The sequence below is a fragment of the Lepidothrix coronata genome, unplaced genomic scaffold (genome assembly GCF_001604755.1).
Source record: "Lepidothrix coronata isolate B3197 unplaced genomic scaffold, Lepidothrix_coronata-1.0 Scaffold16, whole genome shotgun sequence".
Taxonomy (NCBI): Eukaryota; Metazoa; Chordata; class Aves; order Passeriformes; family Pipridae; genus Lepidothrix; species Lepidothrix coronata.
Genome location: NW_016690196.1, coordinates 6,134,980 through 6,153,321, shown reverse-complemented (window position 1 = coordinate 6,153,321; position 18,342 = coordinate 6,134,980). Strand labels below are relative to the sequence as shown.

The 18,342-nt window shown below is 48.0% G+C and overlaps 1 long non-coding RNA gene across 1 annotated transcript; it reads left to right on the top strand.

Moving 5' to 3' along the window:
• The first annotated feature begins 3,569 nt into the window (after positions 1-3,569).
• Positions 3,570-10,320, top strand: LOC108493400. The gene is made up of 3 exons (XR_001873459.1): positions 3,570-3,729; positions 6,582-6,706; positions 10,247-10,320. It is a non-coding gene; the product is annotated as an uncharacterized LOC108493400 (long non-coding RNA).
• The last annotated feature ends 8,022 nt before the right edge of the window (positions 10,321-18,342 follow it).

Here is an 18,342-nt window from a genome sequence, read left to right as displayed (position 1 = left end):
AGTACAGTGCATTGTCTTAAGACTCTTGCCAGCAAAACTGTATCAATGTGAGAGACAGGATGACTTTTCCTTCCCTTAATTAATGGGGTTATGGAGGCAAAAAATTGTTGGGAATGGACAAGGCTGATGACCCCTTAATGCTGCCTCATCAACACACAGCATTTAAAGGATATGTATGACAGTGAAGCATGTTTTGAAGCCCCTCTGGGGGGCCCAAAAGGACTCCACATAGGCACAAATCTAACATCTGTTATATCAGATTACATACTGGGGTCTCAGACACAGCAAAGGAGTCAGGATATGTGTGCACAATCCTCCTATTTGCTCCTCCCATCCTGCTCCATCCTCCTCACCTCCTCCCCACAACAAACTTTCTGCTAACGCCTTTCTCCCTCCAGTCCTCAGGTCTGTCACCCATTCCCGGATCACCCCAGGAGCTGCTGCCCCTACAGCAGTGGCCAGCGGGTTGTTCCACAGCTCCACTGTCCCGGAGTTCACCACAGGCAACTTTCACTCCCTCGTCTCCTCTAATTGCGGTCCGCACCCCCCAGGCTGGGGGAACTCGTAAATACCATGGTCTTGTGAGGGAGTCTTCCAGCCAGTAATTGACTAAACTTTCCAGATGCGCTTCCAGCAAGAAATTAAGAAGCAATGTGACCCTTGTCAAGGGCACGGGCTCCCCCTGCAAAACAAACACCCTCTCCCAGGAAAGCCCTGTCCCTACAGACATGGGCCTGGCTGGGCTGGCAGGATCCATGGTGACAGGAGGCGCCTGGGGAGCTGGGGAGCTGTAAAGCAGATCTCTCCCAGCCCCCTTTCCCCCATAGATCCTTATCAGTGCCACTTAGCATGGTGGATGCTACAAGAGGTATGTGAGCAGGGCCACCAGTAGAAATAAGGGCTCCCTGGAAACCTCCAGACAACCCACACCTCTGGGGCAAGCAGGCCTGGCACAGGGGTCTTCTCCTCCTCCCCGTTCCCAGCCCCAGCTCCTGATAGCACTGGGGGCTGCAGCCTGACTGTCCAGCCTAGCCTGCCACTCAGCAAACCCCATGCCTTAACCTGGGCAGGTTGGACTTCCCCCTCCCTGTACCCTCATCTTCTCTCCCCTTTGTCATATAAGAAACAGCCTTAATGAAGGTTTTTATTGAAAAATAAAACAAGTCGGGAGCTTTACACCTGGGGAGCAAAACAGTCACGGGCTGACAGTGTGCACCACTGGCAAGGCACTCCTTCCCAGCCTTGGCCATGGGAGTCACACCAAATCCTAGAAGACCTGGCTTGCTGGGGGCCATTGTGGCTGCAAAACGCTTTCCCTCAGCACCCAAGCAATGCCATCACTTTCTAAATGAGCTTCTGCACCCTCCAGCAATGCTGTGATGGGAGAGGAGGCCCAGCAGAAAGTCTCTTACACTGCAGGCCTGATTCTTGGCTCAGGCTCCAAAAAACATGGCACAGCTGCCACCTTGCAGGGCTCTGCAAGAGACCAAGGAATTGAGACAACACAGGGAGCAGGGCAGAGAGATGCAGAGGCAGAGTCCAGGCAGGTAAGAGCAGAAGAAAGCAGAGGTCTTCAGCAGAACTGCCAGCAAGTAACTGGGTCTGGAGCCAGTCAGGGTTGGGGCCAAGGGACCGGAGGAGGCCTTGAGAGGGAAATGTGCCCTCTGTGTGCTGGGCTCCTGCACCCTCTCACTCCCCCAGCTCAGTGACCTTCAGGGCAGAAATGACAGTCTCCAGCTGTAGGATTTGCAGACAGGGGAGAGGAGGAAATCCAGTCTGAGGGAGAGCATCCTCCAGCACCAGCATGGGGTGGAAAGGAAAACTGAGTGTGTTGCAGCTCACTCCTGTCCTGCCACAGTTGGTGGCTGGAAAGCAGAAGCCAGGGCCAGTGTGGGGAGAGCAGTGATAGTCCCTGTGTGGCAGGACAGAGCTCCCTGTATGAGGCACAGAGGGAAGTGCCTGGGGAGTGCCAGTGATTCACAGCATTGAGACCAAGCACAGATAACTGGTTGAAAGGTCTCTCACCCTGCTAATCCTGCTTCCTTTCGATAGCTTTAAATCCATCACTTAAAAATTCAGTGTTTCTCTGTAGGAGAGCTGGGTGGCCTACAGGATGAATGGAGCTCTTCACCCCTGGAGCAGCAGGGAGACTCCAGAAAACAGGGCCAGGAAGGTGCTGGCATGTTAGCACGTAGTTGGGTTATAATTTACACACATACACCATATGCTTACTACCATTAGCATCTCAGCTTGGAAGGCACCCAGTCTCCTTTCACCCCTGAAGGAATTGACCTCATTAGAAAGCACTCAGAGGCCTGCGTGGATATATTTGCCTGCAAAATAGAGGCAGCTATGACTAAACCAAAGCCTTGAATATCAAGCTCTCTCCCCTTTGATGGAGTCGGAAAGATGGCGCTTTTCATGGTGGGCAATCTCAAGTTGGCCATTTTCCCTGAGGGGACACAGCACACAAAGATATTGCTGCAATTTCAGTGACCTCAGGTGGCAAGCAATAGGGATCATTTGCACTTGCGTATTTAAAATAACACCTATGAGAGATTGCCCAAGGGTCCAGTACAGATGAATTAGCTGGTAGGAGAGAAGTCTTTAACTGCATGGCTAGTCCATAAGATAGGACCTCAGGGGCAATTAAAATGGGATTGAGTCCATGTTTAAGTATGGTTTTATTATTGTCACTAGCACTTTTCACACTGAGTGTGACAAATACTGTTCCCCTCCTGCACTCCTCTAGGAAAGGTGCAACCATTTCAGAAGTCATAAATAAGCCTCAGGTAGGTGAGGTCCTCAAGGGTCAAACCAGCAGTCCCAGCTACACAGGAGGGCTTTGCCTCCAGGTGGACTTGTCTCCAAGCAGCTTACCCACTCTCCCATCACTTTGGAAGGCCACAGCCCAACACTATCTCTTCCTGTCTTTTTCCACTGTGTTTCTACCATCTCCACTTAATGAGTGCTGTAAAGCCATCTCCTTGATCCCTGCACACAGCCCTGGGCTCCAGATGGAGGCCTGGGGGTAGGAGGGTTGCTGAGTCTGTATATTCTTCAGTATCTCCCTCCTTCACACTCCTCCATGCAGAAATATCCCTACTCCTATCAGCGGTTTTGGAGCTGACGTCTTTCGTGACGCAGGTAACGCCCTGCAGGGGCAATGAGGAATGATCTCCCCCCCTCCTGGGGTCCCAGACCCTGCCCGCCCCAGCTGGGGAGACCTCACACTCATCTCGTTGCTGGTGCTCACAGGATACTGCTGGGTCACATTGGCTCGCTGAAGGTTGGGCCTGGTGACAAAGTGGAGCAGTGCTGATTTAGACCCACCCAGAGAACTGCCTTTTGAAACTCTGGTCCTTCGTTCAGGCTGCTAAAGGGCCATACTGATGAAAGTCTTTGACCAGCATTTCCAAGCACTGAAACCCGGACTGCAAATGTTGAAAGTGCTGGAGCTCAAGCCCACACTCCTGACTGGCACCTCCATCATGTTGTCACAAAGAGGACTTGGATCACAGACAGGAGCAATGGACAGTATGTAGTAGTTGCTCCAGGCAAGGAGCAAGACTCTCAAGGAGTGGTCTCAAAGGCAGCCTCACTGTCATGCCAGCATGTACCTACTGTGGAAAGGGGTTTCTAGAGACCGCATCCCATTCCCTGTCCTGATTTGACCACATGGGAACCTTTGCAGTGGAAAGAAACCAGGCACTATGGGGCCAGGGCAAAGTGAGTTCACACAGTGAATGCCTAAAGGGAGGTGCTGAAGTGCTGTCATGCCTTGGTGCATAGTGTCAGAGCTCTCTAACTAGTTAAGTGCTAAATTCCTTCATCAACCCCAAGCTACTGCCTCAGGTCAAAAGCAACCTCCACCATAGTGAGAGAAGCAAGTTCAGCTGCTCTTTAAATTCCTTCCAACCTTCCTTCCTTCCTTCCTTCCTTCCTTCCTTCCACACCATACCCACTTTTGTCCCCAGAGCTCTTCCCTGTCGTGCATTAGCAGCTGCAGGAGGGGATAAGCAGAGAAAGGGAGATGAAGGAGAGCTCTGCTTATCTCTCCCAGAGGGAATTTCTCACCTCCACTCTGTTCTGCTCAGCTGCCCAGGAGGCAGCCCTGTCGACAGAGACAGCGTCTGGCCTGCTGTGTTGACAAAGTCACAAGAGATGTGGAGTGCACATGGAGATCAAGGCAGGGCTGACACAGGCTTTAAGCCCATTCCCACTGCTCTGTTCATCAGAGAAAAGAGGCGGGTGTGGGGGTGGGAAGGGGAGAAGACTTGTCTTCTGCACTGTGCGAGACCCAGCAGCAAACCTTGGCTCCTCTGTTTCCCCAGCCCGGCTGCTCTCAGCCACTCACGCTTCCCTGCCTGGTCCCAGCCAGAGACAGCACAGGGTTGACAGCAAGTCATTCCATGACCTTTGCAGAGAGAGCAGAAAATGTTTTCCTTATATTCAAGTAGCACTCTAAAAAACTGGTGAAAGTTCCTGTGTCAAACACACCAAAGTTTTGTTCCCAGACTTGACAGTGAAGCAGGCTCTTCAGGGCAGGCATCCACAGAGCATGTTGTCTCCTTGTTCTTCTGCTCTCCTATTGCACTCCTCCTCTGAATGGTTCCTCATTCATATGCTTATCTGCTGAGTTTGGCATCAACCCTTAGATCTGAGTGCTCTGCCCACGATCCTGCTGCACCCCTGTTTGCAAAGGATCATGATGATGTACACTATAACTGCCTGGCAGAGGAGGGCAAGTTCGCATTTGTCTGGCAGTTTTCATGCACACCACTCAACTGATTGCAAGTGCTCATCTGTGACTGTCTTTAGCACGGAGTTCACTTGCCAGAGGGGTTTGCCCGTTTCCACAGGCTGGGACCAGAACTATTGCCAACACTTCCAGTAGCAAGTGCAAAGCTGCTCCAAGTGCCTCCTCCCTGCATCCTCCCAGACATCCAGGCTTCGTTGCCCCCTACTTACAGCCTCCCAGCTGCTTGCACCACTTACCCCCTTCATGCCAGAATCTGCCCATGCAGCTCACTTAATCTAAGAGGGAAACTCAGGAGTGTTGGGTACACTCAGAAAAGCCTACCTCTTGCACTGAAGTTCTCCCAAGCACTTTGTGCTCTGGTCTCTGGGTACTGGCACCTGGTAAGAGATCAGGGGAATCTAGTGGTCTGCCAGGACTGAGCACACATCTCCAGTCCTAAATGACTGCAGTCCTACCTATTTTGGCAGATTGAGATGAATTAGTAATAGCACTTCAGTACTGGTATAACACTAGCTATGCTTCCTAGTACAGAAATATTCCTTTAAAAAAAACACCCCATACCTCTACATGTCTCAATTTCACTGTGAGGCTGGCAATAATAAAGGCCAGCTTAGCCTGAAATAGCTGAATTTTTAATGGTGCTCAACTTCCACTGAGGACAATAACGAATCCCATCCTGTGAGGGGCAGCAGAAGTGGTGCTGAAAATCTGGCTGGCAGTGCTGCTGCTGCTGCTGGCAGTCCCAGACATGCAGCAGTGTGGATGCAGGACGTCTCACCAGGAGGGAAGAGCAAGTAGGACTTCCCCTTCCCTGACGTTCTGTCTCCACCTTTGTGTTGCAAAAACAAAGAGTTTTGGGTGTGATCCCGCCCTGTGCCCAGCAGCAGCTTTGGCGGTTGCGTGCGCAACGTGCCCACTCCTGGTGCTGCTTATGGAGGAGGAGGTTGTCTGTGCCATGGGCACGTTCCTTGGCCCCTGAGGCACCATGCTTCTCCCTCTCCAAAGTACACATGCCTGCACCACCTCCCCTGTGCCGGCAGCGGAATTGTTGCTGGAGACTTTTCCATGCTGCAAGCCATGCTGGATGAGGTAGGCCAGGCTCTTTCCAAGGTGCCCGACCGCCTCCTAACATGAAATCACAGAGCTGATCAATGCAGATGAGCACGTAGAACAGTGTATACTGTCTCAGCCTGACTACAGGAGCTTATGGTTTACAGCCAAAAATGGTTTGACCTCCTCCAGGATTGCCCAAGGGAGGAGGGCTCTTCTTCTCCAGCTCTCCTTTTCTCATTTTATTGTTTTGACCCTTATAGCAATATCCAAGTAAATCCCTCAGACTAGAAATCAAGAGGTTGCATTTTTACTCAGAGGTCACTGGAAGCTAGGAGCGAGGAGACACATGTACTAATTTACTGTGCCACCTAGAGTAGTGCATACAGGGTCAAGGATCCACCACCAAAAACTAGAGGGAGGGCCAAATCTGTATGATGCAAGGCATCAGAAGGAAAAAATATCACAGGAGGAGGAAAAATCCCCTGACACTACATATACATGTGTGTCCAACTAAAAACCACTGCCAGAGCAAACTGTGAAGACCCTAGGTCAGAAGGAATAGAGCTACAGTAGCACCTCCATCTGATTTGGCTCCTATGCTGAGAACAGGAGCCTGTGGCAAGCAAGCTGGCAAAGCCTGACAGAGCCAAGCTATACAGTAACATTAGCTGTTAGGAGCAGAGCCTCTAGGCGACTCAGTCTAGGCATTTTTTTAATTTTTTTTTTTTTTGTTCCCAAAGTCTTACTCTGCTTTTTCCAACTCCAGACTTTGACAAGCATTCTGGACAGCCTAGTAATTGTGTGCTAAGTGTATAATCCTAACGAGAATGGGAAGACCTGACTCTTTGGAAGCTCCTGCAAGACTTCAAAGGAATTACCAGGAATTACCAGGTGGTTTTGAAACACATCCATGACTTCTGGCCCATTTTCTGATTGCTTCCAAGGAGGGAAGGCTGCTTGAATCCCTGGGAAGGGGCATGGGACTAAAAGAGGAAAGCAGAGACTGGGGTGGGACAGGTGGGGGTTTGCATGCAGCAGGAGATGACCTGGGGTAGTTTGTGTGCCAAGAGGGTACCAGGAGCAGGAAAGATGTACACTAGTTTTCTTCTCTCTTTGCTGGAGATAATACAGATGGCATGGTGGAGATGAGATGGTAAAGGGAACAGGAAGATATCCCCTGGTGTACAAAGAGAAAGGTTTGGCAACAGAGGTGCAGAGTTGGGAAAAAAATGGATAGATATCAAGGGAGGTATACAGACAGCAAAGACAGCCTGGTAACACACACATTAGCCTGACTGGATGCCCACATGCATGCTGAGTTGGGGGCTCCTGATTCTTCATCTGCCCACTTAGCAGCAACCCCCTGGACCTTGTAATACTATAAACAACTCTCCCAAAGGAAAATGCCTCCTAAGGCTGGAGAGGCTCCATGAGAGCAGGATCTCTCATTCCAAGCACTTTCCACCTTAACCTGGTTTTGCTGCATATGTCAAAGTGAACGCATGTCTCTTTCATCAGGGACACTGCTCTGTGCATAGATAAGTAGGAGATGAAAATATCCTCAACCTCTACCAACACAACACAGAGGGCCTTGAAATTTTTGGAGGGCTCCCCTCCATGGCTATGCTGTCAGAGAAATTATGTGAGCTTTAGTAGAGATATTTGAAGTTCAGGAGCGCAGGTAGGCTATGAACAATGAAAAATAAGACTGCCATGCAGGTATTAATACTATCTCAGTGTATAAAACGAACTGAGGCGAAGGGGAAACTGAAAACTTGGGAATGCAAAACCCTTCTAGGTACTGGGCAGAAAACAGAAGATCCCTGCTGTGTATCCCTTCTCTCTTGTCAGATCACATATTGCCCAAGTCAGGGCTGCACATGGATGTGCTGCTGACAGAGCACCGTGCAGTTGAAAGCCTGGTGCTATGCCAAGAAGTATGTGTGGCACATTGCTAATACAGACGGGGGCTGTCACCCCCATAGGCACCACTGGCAACTCAGTGCCTGATCTCTTGTGGATTTGTACACATCTGGCCATCCCACTTCTGGAGTCCTTATGTGGAAAGGCAACTGCAATGCACTTATCAGACTGTGCACAGATGGTCACCTGCCTGCCATCTGCTTCCTGCTGCTCTGATGACTTGCTTCATCACTCCCTCCTTGTGAACATCAGCCTTTTCGACACCAGTCAGCTGCAGTCATAGCTGTTACTTAATTACTTGCTCCTCAGGAGCTGCTTGCCCAGAAATACAGAGGCGCTGACCTATCCTCTGCACTCTCCCTGGGTGCCAGACTGCACCCACGGGGAGGTCCCAGCCCCACCACTCACTCCTCACCTCCTGGAAGCAACGAGGTGGGTGGCAGCATTTCATCCTATGTACAAGCACTGCTGCATGCAGTGCTCAGAGCCAGCAAGGCCAGAGTGTACCATCGGTCTGTACCCCAGAACATAACGCCCCAGCCCTCTTAACAGCCCAAGAGTACACAGACACACGCACACGTACTCTCAGCCTGTGCCCAAGCAGAGCCTCTGATGCAGACGTGCTCTCCTACCTGGCACTCATAGACAATGGAAATGGTCTCATTAAAAAAGCTGTAGACAGAATGAATCACAGTTTCCTGCAGGCCTAGTCTGTGGCCCTTGACAATGAGATGAGATTGGCAAAAAGAAACCAGCCCATCACCCAGAGCTGCTTGTTAGCTTTAAGCAGCACCAGGAGGAAACACCCTGTTCACCACTCTGAGACCAGACTCACCCTAGGAAAGGAGTGGAAAGGAGTAGCACTCTTTTGAGATGGTGAAGAAGCCCTTGATCCACATCAGGGGCTGCCAGGGAACAGTGCTCCTGGAGTCACAGTGCATGCAAGGAACTGCAAACGTTGCAGGATGTAGGCAAAGGAAATGTGGTAGTAGTGAGAGAAAAGAGATCTCCACAGAGGAAAGCAACCCCAGTGTTTTCCCCAGGACGTGGCAGTGACTGTGTCTTGCTCTGGGCTGGTCTGCTCCATTCCAGAGAATGTAAGAACTAGCACCTATTTTACTTGTCTCTGACAACTCTGGCTTCATTTGCTTGTAACTTGCCACTTTCACCACTTGAGTTGACATTTTCCAGGCCAGGCATCTGCCTTAGCTTGTTACAAGAAAAAGAGGAGATAAAAAAACCAAACCTAGCAAAAAAGACCTACACATATTTAGGGATTTTGACCATTTTCAGAGTACCAGAAGAAAAAGAGGTTATTTTGTCCATGCTAAAAAAAATCAACACAACTTGTTAATTGAGAATTTACAGCTTAAAGAAAGAACTTGAAATTAGGCAAGGGAAGTGCCTAGCTGCCAAGAATAGGCCTCCACTGTCCCCAAGAAAAATATCCCAAATTTTGATTCAGTTATGAGCTTGATACTCACACATAACAGACTTGGCAGAGTTGGCGGCTCCATGCTGCAAATTTTCTGCCCCAGGTGAGTATGCAGTATGTACACACATAGCTCTCAAGTGCTGAACCAAAATGGCCCTACACCAGAATATCTCTGCACGTCTCTATGTCACTGTGTTTGGGGTGGGGCATGTTGATGGAAATTTTACTTTCTCTAAAGAACATATGCATTTGCCTTGTAAAATCTTGCTGAATTACCCAGTCCCAGTTTCCAAACATTACCTGAAAACACTTGCCAAGTCTACCCTAACTTCATTCACTTTACACACCTTTTGATTTCTGCCATGCACCGAGATTGTGTATCACAAGCAGCTCTGGTTTCCTTCCCTAGAGAAGCCAAATTCATATTCACCAACACTGAGATCAATGCAAATAAGAAAAACACACAGAAAAAATGTAACATGATGGTATTTCCGTAGTATCTGATCTCCTTATGCACCAGGAGGTAAATCCTAGATGCAAAGAAAACCCTAATTCCATCACATCCTCACTGGCAAAGTTTGACAATATTTTTAACCTCTATTGCTATGTAGGCTCTTACAGTTTCATCTCTGTGGTTTCCAAGCTAGTCCTAAGCAATATTTATTATGCCTCTGAGGTTTGGGTCTCTGATTCTTTTATCCTGCACCCAGGGGAGGAACTGGGGGAATATTTTGAAGCCTCCTGTCTCAGGCATTATGCTTTTGGATAGATGTTGCAGAGTGGGGAGAATAGCCCAAGAATGTCTGCTCCCACAACAGCTCTAGAGAGGAAAGCTGGCTAAAGGAAGGTTATGGCCCTTTCTGCCAGGGGCTACTGAGCTACATCTTCCAGGGTATTTGGAGGTCCAGATTTCCAGATTCAGCTTCCACACCAGCAGCCCAGAAAGCAGAAAGCAGAGTAAACCACGGTATTAATGTACCTTTTATATCAGGATCCCTAGGCATTTTGTATCAGTTTCACCTCCCAACAGACCAGAGAGACTGGGTAATAATTATTACTTTTTCCTTTTGCAGAGGAGAAAACAGACACTGAATGTGAAATGAATTACCCACAGACAGCAAATAAGTCATATGCAAAGTTATGAGAGGAGCCCAAGTGTCCTGACTCCTTTCTTCCTTCTCTGACCATGCCAGTGAGCTGGAATAGCAAATGCCACACACACAAAACAATCACACATGCTGTTGCCTTGTAGAAATGCTTCACTCTTTAATTTTAGTCAAGACTTCCATGTACACTTCTTCCTTGCCCTTTTAAGTATTTATTCATAGCTATGTCTGGCCACACTGATGAATATAGCAAAGGGAGATGGAGGGCAAAAGAATTGTGATCCAGAGCAATGGGTATTCATGGGGTAGGAGATGGAATAGGAGCATTTTCCTCTTCTCCCGCACTTATTAGCATAGAAAGATTTGTAGGAAGAGTAGTGGGGGTTTCTAATTAGACCAACTGATGCATCTGGGAGAAGACAGACAAGCTGTCGGGAGCTTGAGCTCTTCTTTAGGTCAGAAAGAGACACATCAAACCTCAAGCTAAGTACAGATTGCAAACAAGTATTCCAAGTTTAACTTCAGTGTGTCAATCAGCTACCTGTTTTGAAGAAAAGGGGGTTGTTAGTGCATCCACAGCAGTAGGAAATATTAACAAGGGAGAGGGGTAGAGTCTGCTCACTTTCATATAATAAGTACAGGCAAAAGTTCTTGCGAGGCAAATAGCAAGGGATTAGTGGAAGAGTCGGCAGCTGGGGAAAATTGTAAAACCAGTAGAATCATAGAATCATAGAACACTCAGAGGTGGAAGAGAGCCACAAGGATCGCTGAAGTCCAACGCATGGCCCTGCACAGGACAGCCCCAAGAATCATACCATGTGCCTCAGAGCATTGTCTAAACACTTCTTGAACTCTGTCAAGCTTGGTGCTATGACCACTTCCCTGAGAAGCCTGTTCCAGTATTGGTGCTGTAGCCTTGGTTTCAATTAAAGTACAGTACTTTAATTCCCTGCTCATCTTTTGAAGATGTTTCCTAGGTTTCCCATAAGGATCACGATCAATTCTGTGACAGCATGACTGTTTGCTCTGTGAACAGTCCTCTCCTGCCTGTGCAAGCCTTTTCCTGTTGTGTACCAAGCTCTGTGTGAGTTCTTTCATGGCACAGGAGTGGTTTCATCCCCCACTGGTTTCCCTGAAGACACAGGGCATGCTGGAGGACATGTGTCACGTTCTCCATGCCACTGGGTTGCCTTTGGGACATCTTAGTGATTTTATCCTCTGTTGTTCAAACAGAGTTTGAATTCAGGGTGACAACCACCTTGTTGTGTCATGTAAAATCCCCAACACGGGCTGCTTCTTCCTAGCCTGACTTAATGCTAGTGCCACCCAACGCTTCATCCCCATCTTTTGATCACTGCTATTCCCTATCTATGTCTTCCTGTGAGAAATGGCATAGAAATGGGAGCTTTGCCGAGTCCTCACCACATAATTCATTGCAGAGTAGTCTCTTCCTGCTGCATTTCACCCTGTTTCAGACATCTCCCTTTCTGACTCTCTCATCCCTCTCTCTTTTAATCTCTGCTGTTTGTTCTATGAAACTATTCATCAGATAATTCCCACAGACGGCTCCTAGGCATCAGTTCACTCATGAACAGCTCTGTGTAATTCTGCTTGAAATACCAGCTGCTCGGAATGGACGTGCAGGTGCTGCGGGATCCTTCTGTCCCTTGTCATGAGGGGAATCCTTTAGACGGTGCAGATATTCTCATCTACACACTCTGAAATAGTTTCCTGGGGTCAGTCTCTCTTGTCTGATGTTCATAGTGGAGCATGGTGAATGCTCAAGGCAGGTTTGCCATGTTCAAAAGGTGTTTGATAAATTAGTAGCTATGGATCAGTTTAACCAGAGACGCAAACATCTCTGGGCAGATTGGACAGTATGGTCAGCAAAAGCTGACTCTTCAACAGGCTTGTGCAGCTTCCATGCCCGTTACGTTAAAGGAGTATAGAGATGAATAAATCAGTATCCACTGTTTGCTCCATCCTTTGTCCATGCATTCCTCCATCAGCACAAACCAACCCAAGTCTTTGCTTGGGCCCATTCCTAACAGCACATCTGAACCCTACTCTAGCTGAGATCACATTTCTCAGGTTGATGGGCCTGCTTTCCTCCAAAGACAGGCTTAAAACAAAACCAAAGCCACTCACTTAGAGTTTGGGGCTTAGAAGAACCTTTATCTCATGAAAAGAGAGATTAAAGCCCTCTGATAATTTATAAAGTGCTTAAAAGTTTAAAGGGGAATTGGTCATTTATCTCAACAATGAGATAACATGAAGAGCGCAAAGGCCACGCATAAGGCAGCCCCAGGGTTCAGTCACTTCACCGCAGAGAGCTTGTGCTTCCAACCATGGATCTGATTCTGGTCCCTGAAATAATAGCCAGACTCCCAGACTCTCATGGACTAGTAGCCAGGCCAGTCTGACATGTCCCTGTGGCTCAGACATGCAGTCACGTAACTCTCGCCTAGAAGGTCCTTGGGTGTCCTCATTTAGTGGTGCCTGACAGCTCCTGTGGTGACACAGGCTGGATGACCCGGATGCCTTCGAGTGAACATCCTGGCATTGAGGGCTTCTCCCACCACACCGATGGCCTGTGCTTACTTAATGACGGTGTGCGGTGTACTCGGTATGCCCTAAGCAATGTATAGTTGGCCCAAGTGCTCTCAGAAGCTTGCCCAACCTGTTTTCATTTGAGTTGGTATTTTAAACAGCCAGTTATTATTTGAGTGGTTGAGTCCATCATTCATTTACTCTCCTGGTAGACTTTTGCTGTCTTCCCAGCTGTCTCTCTGCTCATTATCCACTTTGTCTGTTGCTGACAATGGTGTCCTGGCAGACTGAGACCACCATCAGACAATGGAGGGAGGAGCATGTGTGGGACACAGAAATTACCCTGGAGCTGGCCCTGGGTACTGGAACTAGCTCCTGCAGGAGACAGGAACTCACAGGCTTACAGTGAAATGCCAAGCTCAACTGTTCTTCAGCATTTCACACACATAAAGGAAACAAGTTGCCCTCTGAGCAAGAAGGCTAACAAAGCCTGGGGTTCCTGGGGAAAAGGGATGTCCTTTGTCCCCAGACATCTCCTCCTCAGCCGCTACATTAATCCTTACCCCACAAAATGCAAGAGACAATGGCAGTATGCATAATCTAGAGCTAGATACCTGCTGGCGGGCAGGTCACGTTCACACATGATGATGGTGTGGCAAGCTGATGTCTAAGAGCCTCTTCAGAAATCACTGGTCTGTATCATTTCGTCTACTCTGACAGCCAAAAAGTTAATGTTTTTGAAACTTCTACTGCCCTTTCAGATGTAGTTGAAACTGACTGATGTGAGCTACCGGAAGAGGGGAGGATGGGTAGCCAAACAAGTACTGTTTCCTTTGGAAAATGGGCTTTAAAAATACCCTGCAAATAAACTAGACTTTCTTCCTTTGTGCTGACCTTCAGTAAAACCACGTCCTTCATACAGCAGTCCTAACCTCAGTCATCCTAGCATGCAGACAGAGCAACCTGGCCAGGCCCACCCTCACTGGACCAAACTCCTCAGTCTCTCATGAGTAAATGAGCACACTTGCATGTGCTTTGCTGGCAGTCCACAAGAGGATCAAAATGTTCCCAAAAAAATGCATTATGCAAATTGTCTGCCAAATACTTATTTTGAAGGGCCTTTTTTGCAGCTTTTCAAGTCCAAGTTGAAGATGAAGGTTCTCTCTGGAGATTTTGGTGGATCACTTGGTAGACAGGACTTTGTCAGTCTCTGATCTAAGGGTTGAGAGAACTGAGTTCCCTTCCTAGCTCTCTCTAGGACCTTTCACACAATCTCAGAGGAACAATTCCCTTTTGTATTTCCTCCCTCAGAGTTTGTCCATCTGCTTTGTTTAAATTGCTTTCTCTTTGGAGAGGAGGTTGGCATTAGTGAAGACGTGACCAGCATTTCCAGAATGGGGCCATGAACTTGACAGACAGGCCGCTACAACCTTAATGGCACACAACAGTAGATAAGGACTTCGTTAGTCTTCATTTCTGGAGAAATATTTGCAAAGAAATAAGTATCATGGAATCAGAGAATCACTGAATATTCTTAGTTGGAAGGGACCCACTAGGATCATCAGAGTCCAACTCCTAGCCCTGCACAGGGCATCCCAAGAATCACATCATGTGCCTGAGAGCATCATCCAAATGCTTCTTGAACTCTGGCAGGATTGGCGCTGTGACCACTTCCCTGGGGAGACTGTTCCAGCACCCAACTATCCATGGATGAATGTCTAACTAAACCTCTCCTGACACAGCTTCAGGCCATTCCCTCGAGTTCTGTCACTGATCAGTGCCTGCCCCTCTTTTTCCCCTCACGAGGAAGTTGTAGACAGCAATGAGGTCTCTGCTCGGCCTCCTCCAGGCTCAACAGACCAAGTGCCCTCAGCCGCTCCTCATACGACTTCCCCTCAAGGCCTTCACCATCTTCATTGCTCTCCTTTGGACGCTCTCTAACAGCTTAATATCTTTCTTATATTGTGGTGTCCAAAACCGCACACAATTCAAGGTGAGGCCGCACTAGTGCAGAGCAGAGCAGGACAATCCCCTCCCTCAACTGGCTGGCGATGCTTTGCCTGATGCGCCCCAGGACACGGTTGGCCCTCCTGGCAGCCAGGGCACTGCTGACTCACGTTCAACTTGCCATCGACCAGGACCCCCAGGTCCTTTTCCTGGCACTGCTCTCCAGAATCTCATTCCCCAGCCTGTCTGTACATCCAAAGTTGCCCCATCCCAGGTGCGGAATCTGGCACTTTCCCTTGTTGAACTTCACACAGTTGGTGATTGCCCAGTCCTCTAACCTATTGAGGTCTCTCTGCAGGCCTCCTTGCCTTCAAGTGAGTCAACAGCTCCTCCCAATGTTGTATCAATTGCAAACTTACTTAGTATCCCTTCCATTCCTGTGTCCAAGTAATTTATGAAGAGCACAGGGCCTAAGATGGAGTCCTGTGGAACCCCACAGTGACAGGTCACCAGTCTGATGTTCCCCCATTCACTATTACCCTCTGTGCTCAACCCGTGAGCCAACTGCTCACCCATCACATGATGTGTTTATCCAGTTGTGTGCTGGACATTTTGTCTTGAAGGTTCCTGTGAAAGACACTATCAAAATGTTTACTGAAATCAAAAAAGATTACATCAACATGTAATACATACATAAGTAATTAATATATATCTAAAGAAATACATATGTATATATACACATATATAATTTCACATGAATAAAGAACCCGATACAAAGGCTGGGAATTGAGGTATTCAAACTTTAAGAAGTCTCTCTGAAAATGTCTGGAAGTGTTTAGTCTGGTCATTGGTACTGGCAATGTATACAGGACATGGGAAACTGCTGGCAATTAGTGAGGTGCACCACATAGCCAGGCCTGTCCAACACCTTCCATGCAGCCAGGTAAGGCTCTCTCCAGGGACTACTGAGTGTCAGTACTCAGTAGCCAACAGCACCTGTCTGCTGAAGAGGATTTTGTATGTACATCAGCCACTTGGCTTGTGCGGTGCTGAGCATGGGAGCCACTGTGAGATGGAGGCATTCAAAATATCCACGAAGCATTAGAACATTTTGGGGGGTTATGCTGTGGTTTGTCCTTTGGTTTAGGACACTACTAGAACCAGCCAAGAATGCTTTAGCGTGACAACATTCTCATTCGCATGGCTGGCATGCTAACATCCTCATTCTTACCTTGCATGTCTGTCAAGTGTAAGCAAAGTATCTATTAATTGTGTCTGACTGAATTTCAGCGCTCTTTTAAAAGGTCATTGATAAAAGTTTAGACAATAGGCCAAGGAGAGGCTGAATCCCCATGGAGAACACACAAGGCATTCTCTTGTGTCACTGACTTAATAAGGAAGAATTGAATACACTCCTGTTTAGAAAGGCCCAAATACTTTGAAGGTTTCTGCTTGAATGAAAGTTGGAATTCACTTTGGCTGTGCTCTCACTCTCTGCATGCTCACCTCGCTTGCACTGCTCCATCCAAGGGCTTTTACTTGGGGAACATGTGCAAGAATAGCTAGAACACTGCTAGTTTTTTGTGGGAAATCCTGTTTCCAGTAGATACCTCCTTCTAAGTGTGAGACTCATCCTCCAAGGCCAGCAACAAGAAGTTATGCATGAGATTCAATATCCAAGACCATAAATGAGGTGATCAACACGTGCCAAGAAAATGAAGTTAACTCTGACTTTGAACCTTTGGGGATTTGCAAGAAACAAAATTCTGAGAGTTCATCTGGAGGCAAGACATAAATATATCACTTGAGATGACAATCAATCATAAACTCATGGGCTGCTTAAAAACATGACCAGGGCTGAAATGCCCCAGTTACATGACTGGAAGTGTTACTCACTTGGTTGCAGGCATGACTCCTCAGGTCCACATGGTCACCAGAAACTCAGCCAAGATCTCACCAAGTTGGCCCTAGCTGCCAATTCCAAGGCCCCTTCGCTTAGTCAAGTCCCCTGTGCAATACACACTTCCTGCCCTGTCTGCTGCCAAAGTCCCACTCATCCCACTCACCCCCAGCAGCAGATGGAAAATATCCACAGCAAGAAGCAATGAGAAAAATTTCTCTGGTTGGCTCCTTACCTCTCAGTGCGCTCTGAAATCAGTGAGCTGTGCTGGCTCCCTATCTCAGAGAGTGCTGCCATCTCTCCCTTTCTATTTTAACTGCCTCACATAAGGAGTGGAAAATTCTGCAAGAGAATTAAGCTACCGGGAACACTGGTAGGCACTAAGCTGTGAATAACTCCTCACTTGCCTGAATCACAAGAAACACGTTACTGAGGGAAGCAGGGCAGACCATTGCCACAATGGGACACAGGTAGGGATGTCTCTGTGCCCCAGATGCCATGAAAAACAATACTCTGTGCATTACATTCATTATATACTTTTAGAAGAGCCCAAACCAGCAAGATGTACCAGTCTGCACTGCACTGCATCTTTGCAGCAGCTCCAGACCCAAGGTTCAAGCAGGCACTACTCAATTCCTGGTACAGTATCTCATGGAGCAGTGTACTAACATTTCATAAGCACTGTGTGTCCCCAGCACATGAACGTGAACAAATGCTCCGTGCCCAATGCACCTGAGTGTGGAGGCTGTGCATTATTGCAACTGTCACAATCACAGCTTCGGATCTCTGGTGATAACAGACATATTGTCTCTATTACGCAAACCGGCACCAGGTTGGGCCAAGCAACTCACAACAAGGCATCACTGGCATTCTAGGAACAGTTCTGGTCCTTTGCTGCCAAAACACACGGCTCACCGCACATCCCAGTGCAGTGACACACAAACCGAGAGCTACAACCATCTTCCTGCAACCCTTTTGGGGCTGGGTAGGAGCATATTTGGGGGGGATACTGTGAAGCCCTCCTGGAGAAGGCCAGCAGCTGGATAGCTGTGGAGCAGCTCAAGCGAGATCTGACACCACCCAGGGTGCCTGTTGCTTATATAAAACAGCTAATAAAGCTGGTTATCATCCAGGCAACTCTTGCATTAGGTGTCAGTGGCCATGTGGAGGACTCCCAAAAGCGATATATGTGCTGGTTTTGCTGTAAGGAGAGAAATGTAAAATAGGAACTCAGCAGTTGGATTTTGTTGGTCCTTTAACAGACATCTAGCAACAAATGCAGAGCAAAGCTCTGTTCAAAAGGAACTTAAGCATGTGTGGATTAAAGTTAAGCATGTGTTTGTGTGCTGTCCTAGATCATATCCATTGCAATCTCAGGGCCTGTGTCTGCGGAGACTTTGTTGGCAGAAGGCATCTTAATGCAAAATGCCACCTACTGAGAACAGGCTTTCACTGGGGTTGCCTGATGGGAGGACATATCAAGCCAATGTGCAGAGACATAGAACTACCCCAGTAGGTGTAGAGGCTTCAAACGTTTTTAGTCACACTCATCAGCAAGAAGAAAAAAAAAGCGAAAACAAACCAACAGCTGCATCATGCTCACAGATTTTTGTGAAAAAGCCTGGAAGGCACATAAAAGAGACATACACCTCTGCCTGCTGAGGAC